Source organism: Magallana gigas, chromosome 4 (genome assembly GCF_963853765.1).
Source record: "Magallana gigas chromosome 4, xbMagGiga1.1, whole genome shotgun sequence".
NCBI classification, from domain to species: domain Eukaryota; kingdom Metazoa; phylum Mollusca; class Bivalvia; order Ostreida; family Ostreidae; genus Magallana; species Magallana gigas.
The window spans coordinates 17,835,659-17,851,514 of NC_088856.1; the positions used below are offsets into that span (position 1 = coordinate 17,835,659).

The 15,856-nt window shown below is 33.6% G+C and overlaps 1 long non-coding RNA gene across 1 annotated transcript; it reads right to left on the reverse strand.

Annotated features, from left to right (window-relative positions):
* Nucleotides 1-6,405: 6,405 nt before the first annotated feature.
* LOC136274511 (uncharacterized) lies at nt 6,406-14,137 on the reverse strand. Its single transcript, XR_010712908.1, has 2 exons — nt 14,011-14,137; nt 6,406-6,603 (listed from the first exon to the last, which is right to left on the reverse strand). It is a non-coding gene; the product is annotated as an uncharacterized lncRNA (long non-coding RNA).
* Nucleotides 14,138-15,856: the final 1,719 nt, after the last annotated feature.

Here is a 15,856-nt window from a genome sequence, read left to right on the forward strand (position 1 = left end):
AGACGCATTATATGAAATTAAATCAAAAGGAGCACAAATAAGGTCAAGGGCCAAATGGATTGACGAGGGAGAAAAAATTCATCCTACTTCTTAAGACTTGAAAAGAAGCATCAATCAAAAATTGTTATAAATAAAGTTAGTAATGCAGGATCGACCTTTGTAAAGACTAACGATATCTTAAATGAATTATGTAAGTTCTATGAAAATCTTTATTCCTCAAAAGATATACCTCTAAATGAAATTGAATCATATCTTGCCCAAATTAATACATCCGCTGTGTTGTCAGAAAATGATAAAAAATACTGTGAAAATTTCCCAACATTACAAGAATGCGCAGAAGCTGTAAATGGAATGAAAAATAATAAGTCACCTGGAATAGACGGTTTACCTGTTGAATTGTATAAGATGTTTTGGAAAAATATCCGGAATTTTCTATATGAAGCTATATCCCAAATCTATATCGAAGAAGAATTAACTTCTACACAAAAATGTTCAGTTCTTTCACTTATACATAAAAAAGGGGAATTAGATAAGTTAGAAAATTACAGACCAATAAGTCTCACTAATTGTGACTATAAAATAATTGCATTTATATTTGCCAGAAGATTACAAAAATTAATTGATAGGTTAATAAGTAAAAATCAATCGGGTTATATAAAAGGAAGATATATTGGCAATAATGCTAGGCTTATTCTGGATATTTTTGAATATTGCGAAAATACAAATAAAGAAGGAATTCTCTTATTTGCTGACTTCCAAAAAGCGTTCGATTCAGTTGAATGGAACTTTTTAATAAAATCACTAGAAAAATTCAATTTTGGGAATAACTTTATTAAATGGATAAAAATTTTGTATACCAATCCAAATTTCTGTATCAAAAATAATGGTTGGATTTCTAAAAAATGTAAAATGCACAGAGGAATACGACAAGGATGTCCCGTATCAGCAATACTATTTTTATTTGTAAAGGAAATTCTAAATGAAAAAATTAATAGCTCAAATTCAATTCGAGGCTTTAGGTTAGAAAATATGGAAAAAGAAATAAAATGTATTCAACATGCCGATGATAGCACCTTTCCTTTAAGAGACATAACCTCTTTAGAAAAAGCAATCCAAATCATAGAAAATTTTGGAAATGTTTCAGGAACAAAATTAAATCTATCAAAAACTGAATGTATAGTATTGGGAGAACTTAGAAACATTCTTAAGGAGGATACAACCATAAAAAATATCAAAATAAACATAAATACAGTAAAATGTCTAGGTATTTACATAGGGCATAATAGAATAGAGTGTAATGAAAAAAAAACTGGCTATGTAAGCTGAGAGAGTTCGAAAAAATATTGGACTCTTGGCGAACAAGAAAGCTAACTCTTTTCGGAAAATGCCAGATAATTAATTCTTTAATTGTTTCTACGCTTCTTTATGTCGCAACAATACTTGAAAACCCTGATCAAACTATATTTAAACAAGTAAACAAAATTATTTTCTCGTTTCTATGGGGGAAAAGAGAAAGAATAAAGCGTAAAACTCTAATAAGACATATATCAGATGGAGGGATTGGTATCACCGATTTTGAAACTAAGGTCAAAGCTTTAAAAGCATCATGGGTTTCAAAACTTATTCATTCTAACAATGATTTAAATCAACTCTTAAAGCTTGTATAGAAAGATATAATTTTGATATCTCTTATCTGTTAAACACTAATTTTATAAACGCACAGGACCTAAATATCAAATACCTCCCAAATTTTTATAAGGAAGTAATATGCGCTTTTAATGAATGTAAAAACACTGATCTAGAAAATATCCAGTTTCAGAATATATGGTTCAATAGAAATATAACGTATAAAGGAAAAACAGTACAAAGTTGTTTTCAATTTCCATGGCTATTTCGAACATGTCGAAGGAAAAAAATCTAAAGTTTTTTACCACATCTTATTACAAAAAAACTCAAAAAAGCCTAGAATGGAAAATTTTTGGTCCAAACTTTTTTGTATTGATGACCGTCAATTGTGGTGTAATATCTACCAAGAAAAAGTGAAAAAGATATTTGATAAAAATGTATCAGAATTTAATAACAAATTAATACACAATATTTTATCTTGTAATAAATGTGAAAGTAAATGGAAAGAAAATTTTGACAAAAACTGTCTGAACTGTAATGTAGAAGAAGATATTGAACATCTAATTTTTGATTGCTGTATATCTAACCCCATTTGGAAAAAAGTATCTGATATCTTTAATATAAATGTTACATGGATAGTTATTGTTATTGGTTTTCCAGTATATTGCAACAAAAACACGTTTATCTTTAATAATGTTGTATCTTTTGTAGCTTATAAAATGTACAAATATAAAATGAAATGTGGAGTTTTGAACGACATTGTAACATATAATGGTTTATTATGTTTTTTGAAAGGTGCACTGACACAGTTTTATATGACAGTTAAATCAGCAAAAAGCATTATGTTTAATTTTGATATTCTTAATAGATTGAATGAAAAATTGTAATTATATTTCAAATTATGTTTGTCTAAAGGTGACCTGGCCTTTAGATTATTAAACTGGTAGGGGGAGTCTCTGGACACTTATACTGATTTCTCCTACACATATCTACCAGAAAAATATTTTGCTGTTACATGTATTTGCTATATTTATGTTCAAATCTAAATATTATGCTTATAGTTGAAAATTTACTTATAAATGAATGCCATTGTGAAAAATATAACTCTAAAGGTGAACAGACCTTTAGCTTATAAAACTGGTAGGGGGATTCTCTGGACACTTATACTGTTATTCCCCCTACGCATTTAACAGAGAAATATTTTGTGTTTTTAAAATAACTTTGGACTTCAGATATTGAACTTTGTAAAAATATTTTTTGAAATCTCAAACCCTGAGTAAACGTAATCCTTAAGTTAAATTAAAGCATGTACAAAGGAGATCAATTTTGGGGAGTTTATTCCAACTCTCCCATGCAGTTACACTGGCAAACCGAATTTTTGAGGAGATGATTTTAAACAACTCTCCTATGCAGTTACTCTAGCAAGCCGTGAGTAAAAAAGTGTTTGAACCGGGACATACTAAATACCTGAAATACTAAAGGCCTGTATGGCCTGAAACTTTATATACTGTGGTTTCATCAATATTCGTTGAATACCAATTTTCGTGGATTTCGTTGTTAAGTTGATCCACGAAATTAAATGTTCATCGAAGTTCAATTTCAACCAACATTTTGTATTGATAGGATCACTGGCCATGGAATTACGTATCCTTGAAACTGTGGTTTTCAGAAAATCCACGAAAATTGATACCCACGAAAATTAATGAAACCACAGTAAATAATATACTTTTATGTTTCGCGTCAAATAAAATGACTTTGTGTCTGTGCATTTTTTTATTTCCTTACGAAATATGGTAGAAAAATATTATGAAATGGAATCCTAATGAATTATTTACGCAAAAATATAAAAGACTTGAAAATATGAATTGACCTGAACATTTCAGCTGACCTGAAATTTTATATAAATAATACGTTTATTTGTTCTGTGTCAAATTAGATGACCATGTGTGGGGTTTAACCATACTATACATGTAGCTCGGGATTCTGGAAAAGCAAAAAAAATCTTATCAGAAAAAAGGTGCACAATATTATTCATATATACAGCTTAGGAACTTTTTGCCAACGAAAATAACATATCGTTGATTTTAGCATTAAAATATATCGATAAAATCAACTCCCATCAGTTCTTTAGTACTTTAATTGACTGTTCATTTACTAAAACGAGCATTTCCTTAAGCCATTTTTCTTTCTTTATCAGGCTTAGTCAAAGGGTCATTGTTTAAATTAATGACGAAATATCAACAGAATTAAGGTCAAGGTCATGATCTAGTAAATGATTCCATATTGTCTTTTTGGTGCTAGAATTATTATGACGTCATAATTGATAAGATGAATCTTTTCCCGTATTTTACGGCTTTAAAGGAATTATGTAGAAAATAAAACAATATTTCGACATTCTACATTTAATCACGGGAAAAGTAATCCCGGTACCTATATTCAATCTGACATCATTTTAAAGAGGAGGTCAAGAGCTTGTTTAATGCCGTTTTTTAAGAGACTGTAGGCAATCTACTTCATTTGTAAAAAATGTACAAAACTCCGAGATTTGTTACTTTTATACTTCATATTTCATAGAAAATGGTTGTTTAAAACATGGTTTTTCATTGTGTTTACTAAATAGTTAAGCTCCGGTACACCCTTTGAAACAAAGATATTGTTATGAGGCATCATTAAAAGAATTGATATCTTGAATATCATAAACCTGTAGGCACCTTTCACCTTTCATTTACTAGATCTTGACCTTAAAACATACCTTTAACTGCGTCAAATATCTTTAATATGTACCGTCCTGGTTTATATATTGTTTTTTAACATTCATATGAAATATTATAACAATGTCAAAAAATATCATTATAGATGTAAAAAAATTTCCAAACAAAATTCCTATGAAGTTTTCTTCGAGAAGACAGATGTTAATATCAAAATTCTTCTTATCCAAAGCAAATTGATTACATCACAGTTTGTAAAGTTTACTCCATTCAATTGTTTACAAATATCACCCTGAGGTTTCTGACTTTGAATTGAAGCCGATTCTCGACATATATTGTAAATTTGTAACCAACAAGAGTACAAAACGCTAACTGAATTGAACTGGACAGTAAATTGATCTCCATACTATAAATCATTTTTGGGAGTTTATTTCTCCTATGCAGTTACTCAGGCAAACCGAAAGTGAAACAGTGTTTGGACCTAAGCACAAACTAACACCGCTGATAACACTTAGTCCTTGAAAATAATCGATAAATTCGATGAAATATATTCTACATTTTCAAGGAAACTTATGTATAGATGCCTTGTAAATAGTCAAATTTTAAATGGTACTAACAATTTAGATATTTTTTGTAGTCATACATTGTATGTATTCCTACGCCAGAGTTCAATATATCCGTAAATCTCCGACAAGCAGAGAGCCTCTCTTGCTTATGGTAGATTAACGGAGACAGCCGAGCGTCTGGTTGAACGAGACAAGAGTTCAATATTGCTTGGATCCTTACTATTTCTTTGAAATATCGATTACTAATACGTAGTTTGATGGAATTAATCCTTTGAATATTACACAACATGATTCATATGGGGTTTTCGCGAAATTCTTGTCGGAAAATAATTTATATTTCAAAAAATGTGCATTGCCATGCAAAATAATATATCATTGATTCGAAAAGAAATAATAATGGATAAAATCAATTCCCGTCAGTTCTTCGGTACTTCGATTGTTTTTTGCATAGCCTGGTGTTTTATACCAAATACCAGATTCTTTTTTAGGAGTAGATTTGCAGCATATATATCATGAAACACACGAAAGAAAGGAAGGACAGGTAAGCGATGCAGTTTATGTCCTATTTAGATAATACAAATCTCATGAGTTGTTATTTCTCTGTAATTTGTTGACCAATAGCTTTTGAGAACACTTTGTAATCGAGAACCTCTTTGTTAGGTAAGCTAAGGATCCCTTGGGTTCTCTTTTCAATATTTTCAAATAATCTAAACAAGGTGAAAATAATATTGTACCAAAAATTATCAAGTAATTCGATCAAGTTCTGCACATTTTTTCAAAGGGCGTTGATATCGACAATATCAGCGTCCTTTGAAATAAAATTATATTTTTAAGTGTGTTCATCTATCTTGAAACAATATTCTGTCCCAAGATATCATCGATTCACATCTTGTTTAATTATAAGATATTTGGAAATATCTCAGTTTTCAAACAATGCTCATTCAAAACTATGAAAAAATTTCTAAGATCTCTTATTTGAAACGCCCCCTCCAGCTTATCAGGTTTCAATACATAGCTATAAAATAATATGTCTACATTATTATGGTTTTCCTTGGTTATGAAATAAATCTATCAGATTATAAAATGGTGGATTTTAATAGAATTTTTAAAAAGTAAAACCATGATTTCAATATCAGTTTTAGTATTGTAGAAGCACCAAACAAGTCTGATATCACCAAATATAGATAAAGGCTTCAAAATATGTTATAAGTAATAACCAATATACCACGCTGTTCTTGTCGATGCAAGCTGGATTGGCCATTTGATTCCTCTACTTCCAATTATTAACTTTTTGTTTTGAAGATTAAGATCTATAATTAGGTAAATTGCATGCAAATTTCTTTAAGTTTAAGCATAACAACCATGTATGCTCTCAAAATATTTAAATTAAAACATTATTTATGACTGAAAATATCCGTTTAACTGATTCAGACAACCTTCTTCTTTCTGTGCTTTATCTAAACCTTCCTCCCGAGAAAAACTAGTAAAGAAATGAATAGGTTACATGTATTTGAAAACTTTTAATAATATATCAAAATATATAAATGAACAGAGAGTTTAACATAAAATTGACAAATGAATTAAAGATCAAAACAAAAATAAAAGTCTTTATTCATTAGCCCAATCTATGAATGCTTTTCGTCCACCCTGTCACGGGTAAGATCCAATTACCGTTGCATGGTGCAATTTACTTGCTAATAAACCTCAATAAAAAGAAAAAATTAAAAATAATTTTTTTTCACTTTTTCTACACCCAAGCAAGTATGATGTCATCTAAGGTATTGTAAGCTTAATAACTCTTATCTCTCCAGCCATATTTTCGGTTTAAATATTTTATCAAGTAAATATATATACGTAAAATTGATATTTCAAATGTGCACATTGAACCAAGCAAATGTTCTTGACAACAAGTATAAGATGATATATACAATTTTTTCTATTCTAAATCATAATTAAATTGTTTGTAAAACTTTCACATGAACTATAAACTATAGTTTATATTTTCTTTTTCAAACAAAAATTTGCAAAAATAGATACTTGATGACTTAAGAATGAAATCTAAGGATTATTTCTGATTTTAAGCTTTCAAAGATGTTACAGTAACTTAAATGCTTTGGGTGGTGCACATTTCAATAACATGTGCTTATACATGAGATTGTGGTGTCTGGTCAAAGTACGTCAGAAAATTAAGAATTAAAATTGTTGTTCAAAGGCATTTAATTATTACTGTATGAAATCTTGTAAAGCACTAGAAATGGGCAACGACACAAACAATAAAACTGTCAAATTTTCTGGACATTTAGTTCCTTTAAAAGAGAAGAACTAGTGAAACTGAAGCTGTTTTTGTTTTCAATCAAAAGCAAGAGTGTTTTTGGCTAATGTTGCACTCTCGCAACCCTTTAAAAAGAAAAATTAAGTCAAAGAATCAGAGGAGAGAAGAAGGAAGAAAGTACAATATCTTGTCTCCTGCGGGATTAAAATTATACACTTTGGATTCACGTAGAGATAGCTGTTTAAAACACTTACGTTATGGGTACGATGGTGTGTATGTGTTGAGTAAATGGCAGAGATTTAAAAAAAAAAAAAGGACAAGTCAAAACAAGGTGATAGATCATGTGAGAAATGTCAGTTTAAAAGATGCAGTTGTGTGAAATCAAAAGAAGAATTATAGGTGCGGAACTCTGGTTCGATGCCGAAATCGGAAATAAAAGAAGGGTCAGTGTTTCATCCAACTCCTTAAGATGCCTTTTAATTGAATTTGTACTGTTTTGAACCGGTTGAATTAATGCTAAGAACCATGAGGCTATTTTATGCAAAATATTATGATAGAAATATGATGTAATGGCAAGTTGTGCGATGGATGTCTAATGGCCATCCTGCAGAATCTTATTTTTTCCAGCGGTCTCTGTAACCTTGTAACAATACCGCACTCCTATAGGTAGTGTAAGCACAATGAGGATAATCATAACACTTGTACCTTTCACTAAAAGAAGGATGAAATGAAAAGTCAGACGATATGAGTGTCCATTCGTTTCTACTTAGGATTTCTGCCAGCTGAATTCTGACTCTTTTCTCTAAAAGGACTTCAGATTCTTCTTCAGATAACTTTTCTAAACTATTTGGACAGTCAAATTTTCCTAGATGCAATATCGTCTTTAAGTGTTTTGCTTTCCCTTTCAAAATTGTTGTCTCTTTTTCGTACAATTTTGTCTCCAAAACCTCAATAAACTGTACTGTCAACTTCTCTTGTTTTGCTTTTGTAAGACACGAAGATAAGCTGGGAATGTCATAATAATTTACCTCAGTGGTCAATGACTCGAAGTCGCAAAAGTTACTTGGTAAACAAAGTTTTTTAGTTCTCAGAAAGCCAAGTATGTACTCAAACATTTTTCCATCGCGGTCAATGAACACATTTCCCTCTCTATCATAATTTTGCAAACTGTTCTGTAAAGCAGCTGAAGGATATCTGCTTAGTGTTGACATTGTTGTTGTATACAAATGCCCACCAACATTCAGACGGACTATCTTACGTGATGTAGGCGGTGAGGACAATGCTTTAGCATCTGTTAAATAAACAAAAATATTTCTTTACAACATTAATGTCGATCTATAAGATATTGTGAAAACTCTGTGTTTTAATGCAAATCTGATACAAAAATGGTTTGAGAAATACGAAAATATTGTTTGGATTTCATGACGTGATCATTCTAGTCGGGTTATGAACAAATCAAATAAAGCTTAAAACTGATATGAATTCATAAATGTCATTATTCCTTTTTATCTCTGACTTCCAACATATTAATTGTCGATTTCTATTGTTCTGCTCATCGCTACACACCCCCTATATAAGGCCGATGGCACTATTAATGCTTCAGGTATTTCATTCACCCGAACATGTTAAACAGATCGGAACAATTTGAATAAACGCGCCTAGAACAAATATAACATGACAATCACTGCACTGGTAAGGAATATCCAATGGAAGACGAAACAAAACAGACTGAATCCAGACACCCATGTTTAAAAAATTCTCGATCATTATAAAACATTCTTCTGTTTCACACATGCGCAAACGACACTGTAGCAGATCGTACATAACAGCATGGACTGTAGAAAACGGTGTGTTTTTTATAAAAACAAAACTGATAAAAGCGATGCTACGTTGTTAATGTTTGTACATTCTTGGATTTACTATCACGTATTGGAATTTCTGTCTAAGAATAAACCAACGTTTTATATTTTTATTGATTGCAGTTTCCTTAATTTATTTTGACAAGCATTTTACTACATTGTGTGGTTCTACCTTTTAGAAGGCCTAGCAACCTGAATGCCTCGATCGAAAAGCAACCGACGGTAACTTTCTCGGTCGGTATATATACCCCAGTGGCAGTTTGATAGTGATCGAAACTTATATGGTGACCAAATGCTTTTATGAATTCATGCCAGCTTTAAAGGGTCTTTAGTTATTATAATTTTGATCAATGCCCCTATCCGTAATAATTGTAATATTTCCTGAGAAATACTGGGAAGCACGGTTTTTACAAAATGCGGGGTTCACATTAAACAAAGTTTGACGAATGTTACGTAACATGGTAATCTCTAATACAAAATCAATATTATTACATCTCCCTTTTGTAAAAAGAATGCAGTATCACGCGGAACCACATCCAAACACATAATACACAATTTCTACAGACAGGATAGAACAAAGCTTTACCACACGACATGACCGAGTCACATGACGTTCATATTTACCAGTACTTATTGAGACACTATCGGAAGTTTTGAACTTTAGGTTACCTGTAGATGGATTGCCTGAATTTATAGTGGGAATCGCCAAGGGTGGGCGTAGGACCTTAGTAGAGCTCTGTTTAACGGCAAATGGGGTAGCAAATTTATGGTCACGACTCTAGATGTTAGATGTTTCAAATTACGGTAGGGTAGCCCCGCCGGACTTGATCAGATCGCGCCGATGGTACTCTCGGCCAAGGATCAGATGGCTGAGGATCAGTAGACGGAACGCAGGTGCCTGGTTTCTTAATTCTGACGGTTTCACCCATGTCGGGAGGTTTAAGTGCTGTTGATTGTCTCGAATAGAACTCACTTTGCTTTTGTCGACTAAGGACAAGGTTGGCGCAATTTGCTCATGGTTTCGGTTGTATCTGTACGCGAGTTGATGGTGACCTAAGACGTCGACTCATCGAAGCGTGCGCGGGGGAAGTATAACCTTCCAACGGTGGCACCCAGAGTACTGCCGTTGCCAGACAAGAGTTACCACTGGTAATTTTTTTTCCCATTGGTATGCCAACGGTACCAATGTTTGCCGATAAAATTTACCATAGGTAGACATTTCTGCAGACGATCTAGAGCTCTGTTAGCGATGGTTAGTTTTTATGACGTCACAAAATGGCGGATATTGTGTATTCATTGAAGGCAACATATAAATTTTACGGCTTTTCCACCTTATTAAATCTTGCTATAACTGAACAATTCCTTAAAAGCATTGTAACATGGCTTAAGTACAGATGAATAAAATTTCTCTCCGTATGTGTAGGCAAGTTGCAGGTGAGTGGGGACATTGGTTGGAATATGAATGTCTGATCTAATGAAAGCACCTAAAACATTTTGAAATTGAAAGTTATCTCCAATTTTTTGCTAATGATGTAGCTATCTATTCGGCCTTAATATTTTCAAGGAATAGAGAATATACTCCATAAAAACTTTCTTTTATAGATGTGCTAAAACCGATCAGCCGTACCTCGAAAGCTCTCAAACAGAGTTTCCACAAAACACCAACAGTAACTGTTCTTTTTCAACATAGGGGTAGGACCCTTTAGATTGTTGTTGGCATTAACCATTGCATTTACTTTCAAATGTGTCCCGGGACAAACGGTATAATCAAAGTATTGAAGTACTGAAAGCCGGGCTCTTTTGGTGGGTCTTTATGCATATTGTGTAGTAAAGACTGAAAATCTCAAAATAAATCTCTCTCTCTCTCTCTCTCTCTCTCTCTCTCTCTCTCTCTCTCTCTCTCTCTCTCTCTCTCTCTCACACATGCTTTTAATGTCGGCAAAGCATCAGAGAGCGACCAAATTTTGTAAGCGTCTATAAACAAAAAATAAGTCTTTTTAGTAGAAGTTAAAAAGTTCATCAGTTGCTGCCATGAATTTTGCAACAAGCATTATATATTCAATCCCCGTTTCTTCATCGTGCAGCAAAGTAGTTCATGGAAATTCATTCGCATTGTATGTGTCCAAAATGCATAGTAATGTTTTAAAAACACGTTGTTAATAAGAAAACTAAAAAAGATAGACAATTCATTCGAAATTTTAAAAAAGAAACAAAATGCCAACACTTTTGACAAAACGTGGCTCTTTGTGTAACTATTTGGTATAGCGGAAGCTTTACCTTGACGCTGTTTGGTTTTTTGTTTATTTGTGCTATTTATAGTAACATTGGCGATTGGCCTGCCTATAGCCAGGACTCTGCTTTCAGCAGAGCCCGGCTAAAAATCATCGGATGTATATGATATAGTACAATAATCTCATTGATGACTCACTCTAGCTATGTTTTTCAAAAATCTACGCACGTTTTGCAGGAAATAAAATGTAAGAAAAAATAAAGTATATTTCTAAATGTATCCTTTATTCCGATATCTGAAAGTGCGTTAAATATACTATTACCCTTGCGGAAGGCAGAATTGAGGCGGTCAGAGAAGTTATACTTGTTGTTCACTAGAATACCTAAATGGTTGTATGTGTCTTGGGGGAAATCGTGTCATGCCTTAATACCACACATATGGTGGCATATCTCACACATGCTCCGAATTTGGTTTCCGTTTGTTGGGGTGAAATTCGAGGACACACGACTTAAACGCGTTAAATTTAAACCGCCACTTTGTAGAGTATTTATAAGCGGTATTAAGCATGTTCTGTAGTAATCAGGGCGTTACTCCAATGCAAGAGATATCATCAGCCAATGAAGGACAGTTACTTGTAATATTAAGTATCCCTGTGTTCTTAGATGACTGCTCAAGAGCTAAAATCAAATCGGTAATGTATACTAGATAGAAAAACGTCGATAAACCCACCCCCCTTGTCTAATTCCTTGTTGAACAGGAAACCATCTAGACTGTGTTTGATTTACAACAATAGCGCTAGAAGTGTCCATATTACAGTCATGTAGAATAGACCACAACTGTCCCTTTATACCCATTTTAAAGAGCTTAACTAGGACCCATGCATCCATACAGTATCGAAAGCTTTGGTACTGTCCAGAAAGCTGACATACACACTATTTCCTTGTTCCAGGTTATGATAAACAGTTTCATGTAAATTAAAGGAGGCTGTTAAGCAGCCGAGTTTTTCCTGGAATCCCTGTTGTTGCGTACAAGGAAACAGACTGGAGTCAGTAATATGTTGTTTTATACGGTTGTTGAGAGCAATATTTTGAGGAAACACGATAATAAAGCGACCGGTCTATAACTATTACATGAAGTGTTTGGTTTGTCTGTTCCTTTGAATAAGGGGACTATAAAGCCCTTCTTCCAAGAAAAAGGGATTCTACCTTGGATGACGATTTCGTTAAATAGTTTGACAACGACCTGGGTTGCTAATTCTCCAACGAAGATGATATGTAAGTACGTGATCTGGTCTGGGCCGGGTGCTTTCCTTCGTTTGAGGTTCCAGATGATTGGTAGCAGTTCGTCGTTCGTAAATGGTCCGCCTGGAATTTCTCCTTTCAGCTCAGAGCAGTCTTTTTCGATTGCGGAGAATTTAGTTTCAACGCGACACCGAAATGCGTCATCAAGCAAATCGTGGTCCGAGAGAGAATATATATTTTCGTAATATATAACGAAAGCTTCTGCAACTCCCGAAGGGTCGTTATAGATATTTCCATTGTCGTCGCGAATTTCTGGAAAGGTGCGAGAGGTTCTATTCTTCTGTCGTTTTACTAACTTCCAGAAAAACCTAATATCACATTCGGCTGCGTTGTCAATGTTATGGTATACGGATTTCATGTAGTTGTTAAATTCGTTGTCTAGCGCAACTATAAAGTGTCTCTGTGCGCTTGTAGTTCCGGTAGGATTCGAATATCATGCCCCTTGGTCTACCTTCCGCTAGCCAAATCCGGCGCATTTCTCGCTCTTTAGTGTTGAGATGCTGTACATCTTTTGTCCAACCAGGACGGGTATGGGCATTGTAGCTAGATTGCGGAATGTTATGTGTGGCTGACTTTGTAAGTGTTGAGATTAGATCGTCATACAAAGTGTTCATGTCGGCCAGTGTGTGTACTTGACGGGACAGTAATTCGTCTAACACGTTGTGCTGTAGGCTACATGTACAATAGTGTCTGCAGAAGCTTTGTGCCAAGCTGGAAATTTTGCGTTCGAGTGGTTCAAAAACTGATGTATACAAGAGAATCTTAATTCAGCAACCACTGGCATGTGATCTGATGTAATTGTCTGTTTTACATAAAAAGCAAGATTGCTTAACGGTAGCTAAATAAACCTACTTCAGGTAGGTAAATAAAGCTATGTAGGTAAATCAAGTTCAGAACTTAACCAGGTCCGGTACAATCACTATATATAGCTGTGTAGCTAAATCTAATGATTGTACCGGAGGTTAAGTTCGGAAATGTATCCTCTAAAGTTTGCATTAAAGTGAGGCAGTAAGATTGTCTGATTGATATCGCATGGGTCAAGGCATACTCACAGCTTGCAAGAACTTGGGGTTTTGGGTTGGTTTTTTTTTTTTTAGAGTTTACCCATTTCGTCGGCTCTGTGACCTTTGCAATAACTTCACTTTTCTTCGTGCGCTTTAGTTCTATCTGCAATCTAATCAAAATATATGTTAGATCCGCTCACTTACTGTTTGTATAGCGGGTAAGCAGGCCGGTCTAACATCTAATTTTAATATGATTGTTCTGTCTGTAGTTTCTCGCGAAACTCAAAGGAAATCCGTCCCGAGCATTTACTATGGGAGTTGCGTTTTCGTCAAAGTGAATATCGCATTTGCCGGGAAAATGCCCGATGCACTCGAATACATATTTGTACTCCGGGAGAACATATTTAGATGATTTATAGAAGGAACAAATAAAGCATTTCATACCCTGTTCTTGACGTGTCTCGCCTTTTGGATAAGTCGATGCTGGATTCCGTTGCTTGAAAGGGACTATTTTATGTTTTTCATATCCATCTGAGATGTGATCTACTACACAGGGCTTACAAAGGTTGAAATGACAAAGGTCACAGTAGCTGTGTGTTATGGCCGTCTCACAAAGGTAACATCGGGGTACATCCTGGGCACTAAAATGAGGATCCATGGCTGTTCTATAAAGAAAAATTACAAACATATATATTAATATCAATACATAGCTTACAGAGGTTGACATGACAATAGTCACAATAACTGTGCACTATGGTTGTTTCACAAACGTCACATCGATTCTCGTTCTGGGCACTTGTTTTGTGGTACATTGTCGTATCTGTTCCAAAATGGACATTGAGAATGTCTTAGGTTTCTACATAGCAAAGATAATTTCAAAAACGTTAGGTATTATGGAATGGTTCAATTCTATTCCAAGTATACATGTATATGTTGGTAAACCTTTTCCAAGACTTAGTACCATGAAATTTGGTGCCGAGTTTGAACCTTATTTAAAACATAGAGAATATACTAATAATGAAAAATAATATTGCCGAGCAAAGCGAGGGACTAAATCTAATGGCGAGGAAAAAGTGTTACGACATGCTGAGTTCATGTTACACACGAAAATTTAAACGCATTATGAGTCTATCTAAAGTTTTACCATTCTTATTTGTTAGTTATCAAAAGTTCAAAATAATCTTATTTGATTTTAAAGAAGGGCAACGATTATTGAAACATATCATTGATAGTCTCCCCTTATAAAAATGCATTTTGCTTGTACATGTATTCTACCTTTTTCGAGTGTGCTGACAATATGTGGAAAAACTGGATACAAATACAATAATGCAGAATCGCTAGATAAGGTTCAGGTAGATGCCGCAAGAATTAGTACCACGCTCAGACTAAATTCCTCCAAATCCTGTTTGTATGTGTGTTTCCAACATAAACTACTTTAATTAAGGTCTTCCGTTTCCAACAGAAGACCTTATTGTTATTGCTTTGTTTCTTTTTCCCTTTTATTATTTTTTTCTCTTACGCTTTTTTGTACAAGCGATTTCTTGAAAACGACTTGACCGATTATCGTGAAAATTTCAGATCTTGTAAATATTGATGAAAACCTTATATGTAATTTTTTATTTTAATGACGTCATTTCCGTTCATGAGATATTGACGTTTTAGTGATTTTAGAGGGTCAGTTTGTCCTGCTATCTCCTCCTAAACAAAAATATATTAAACTTAAATTTTCAGGGATTGTAGACAAAAGATTGTAAATGTGTTTAAAGGCATTTATGGTTCTCTGGCTTCAAAGGCGTCGAAGCTCGCCTGGACACGAAAATCGAGTTTGAAAAAACGACGTAATTTTTAATGGTTTTCGTTCTTTATCTCCTTTCCTGAAAACATTTAAACATTATATATAGAGCAAATAAAATTTATATTTACAAGAGCTTTCGTTTGATAACAAGAAAAAGGGGCTGGTCCCTCCTTTCTTTCATAGCACTTTACTGAGAAATATTTTGTAATATGTTTAAGAAGCAAAAATGTTTATCTTTCACTAACAAAACTATACATTATAAATTTTTTATTATGCGTTACGTAATTAGGGGTTTTAAGGGGCCAAAAGTCCGAAACTTCGATCGAATATATCTCAAAAAGGACAAATATTTTAAAAAGCAATATAGAATAAAAGATGCTTAGAATGATGTTTTAAACAATATTCAATCATAAAAGTTTCGTTATCTGGCCCCAATAAGGAGATTAGGGGTTGGCCCCTAAAACGTCCTATCCCAGATAGCTCAAAAACGGCAAA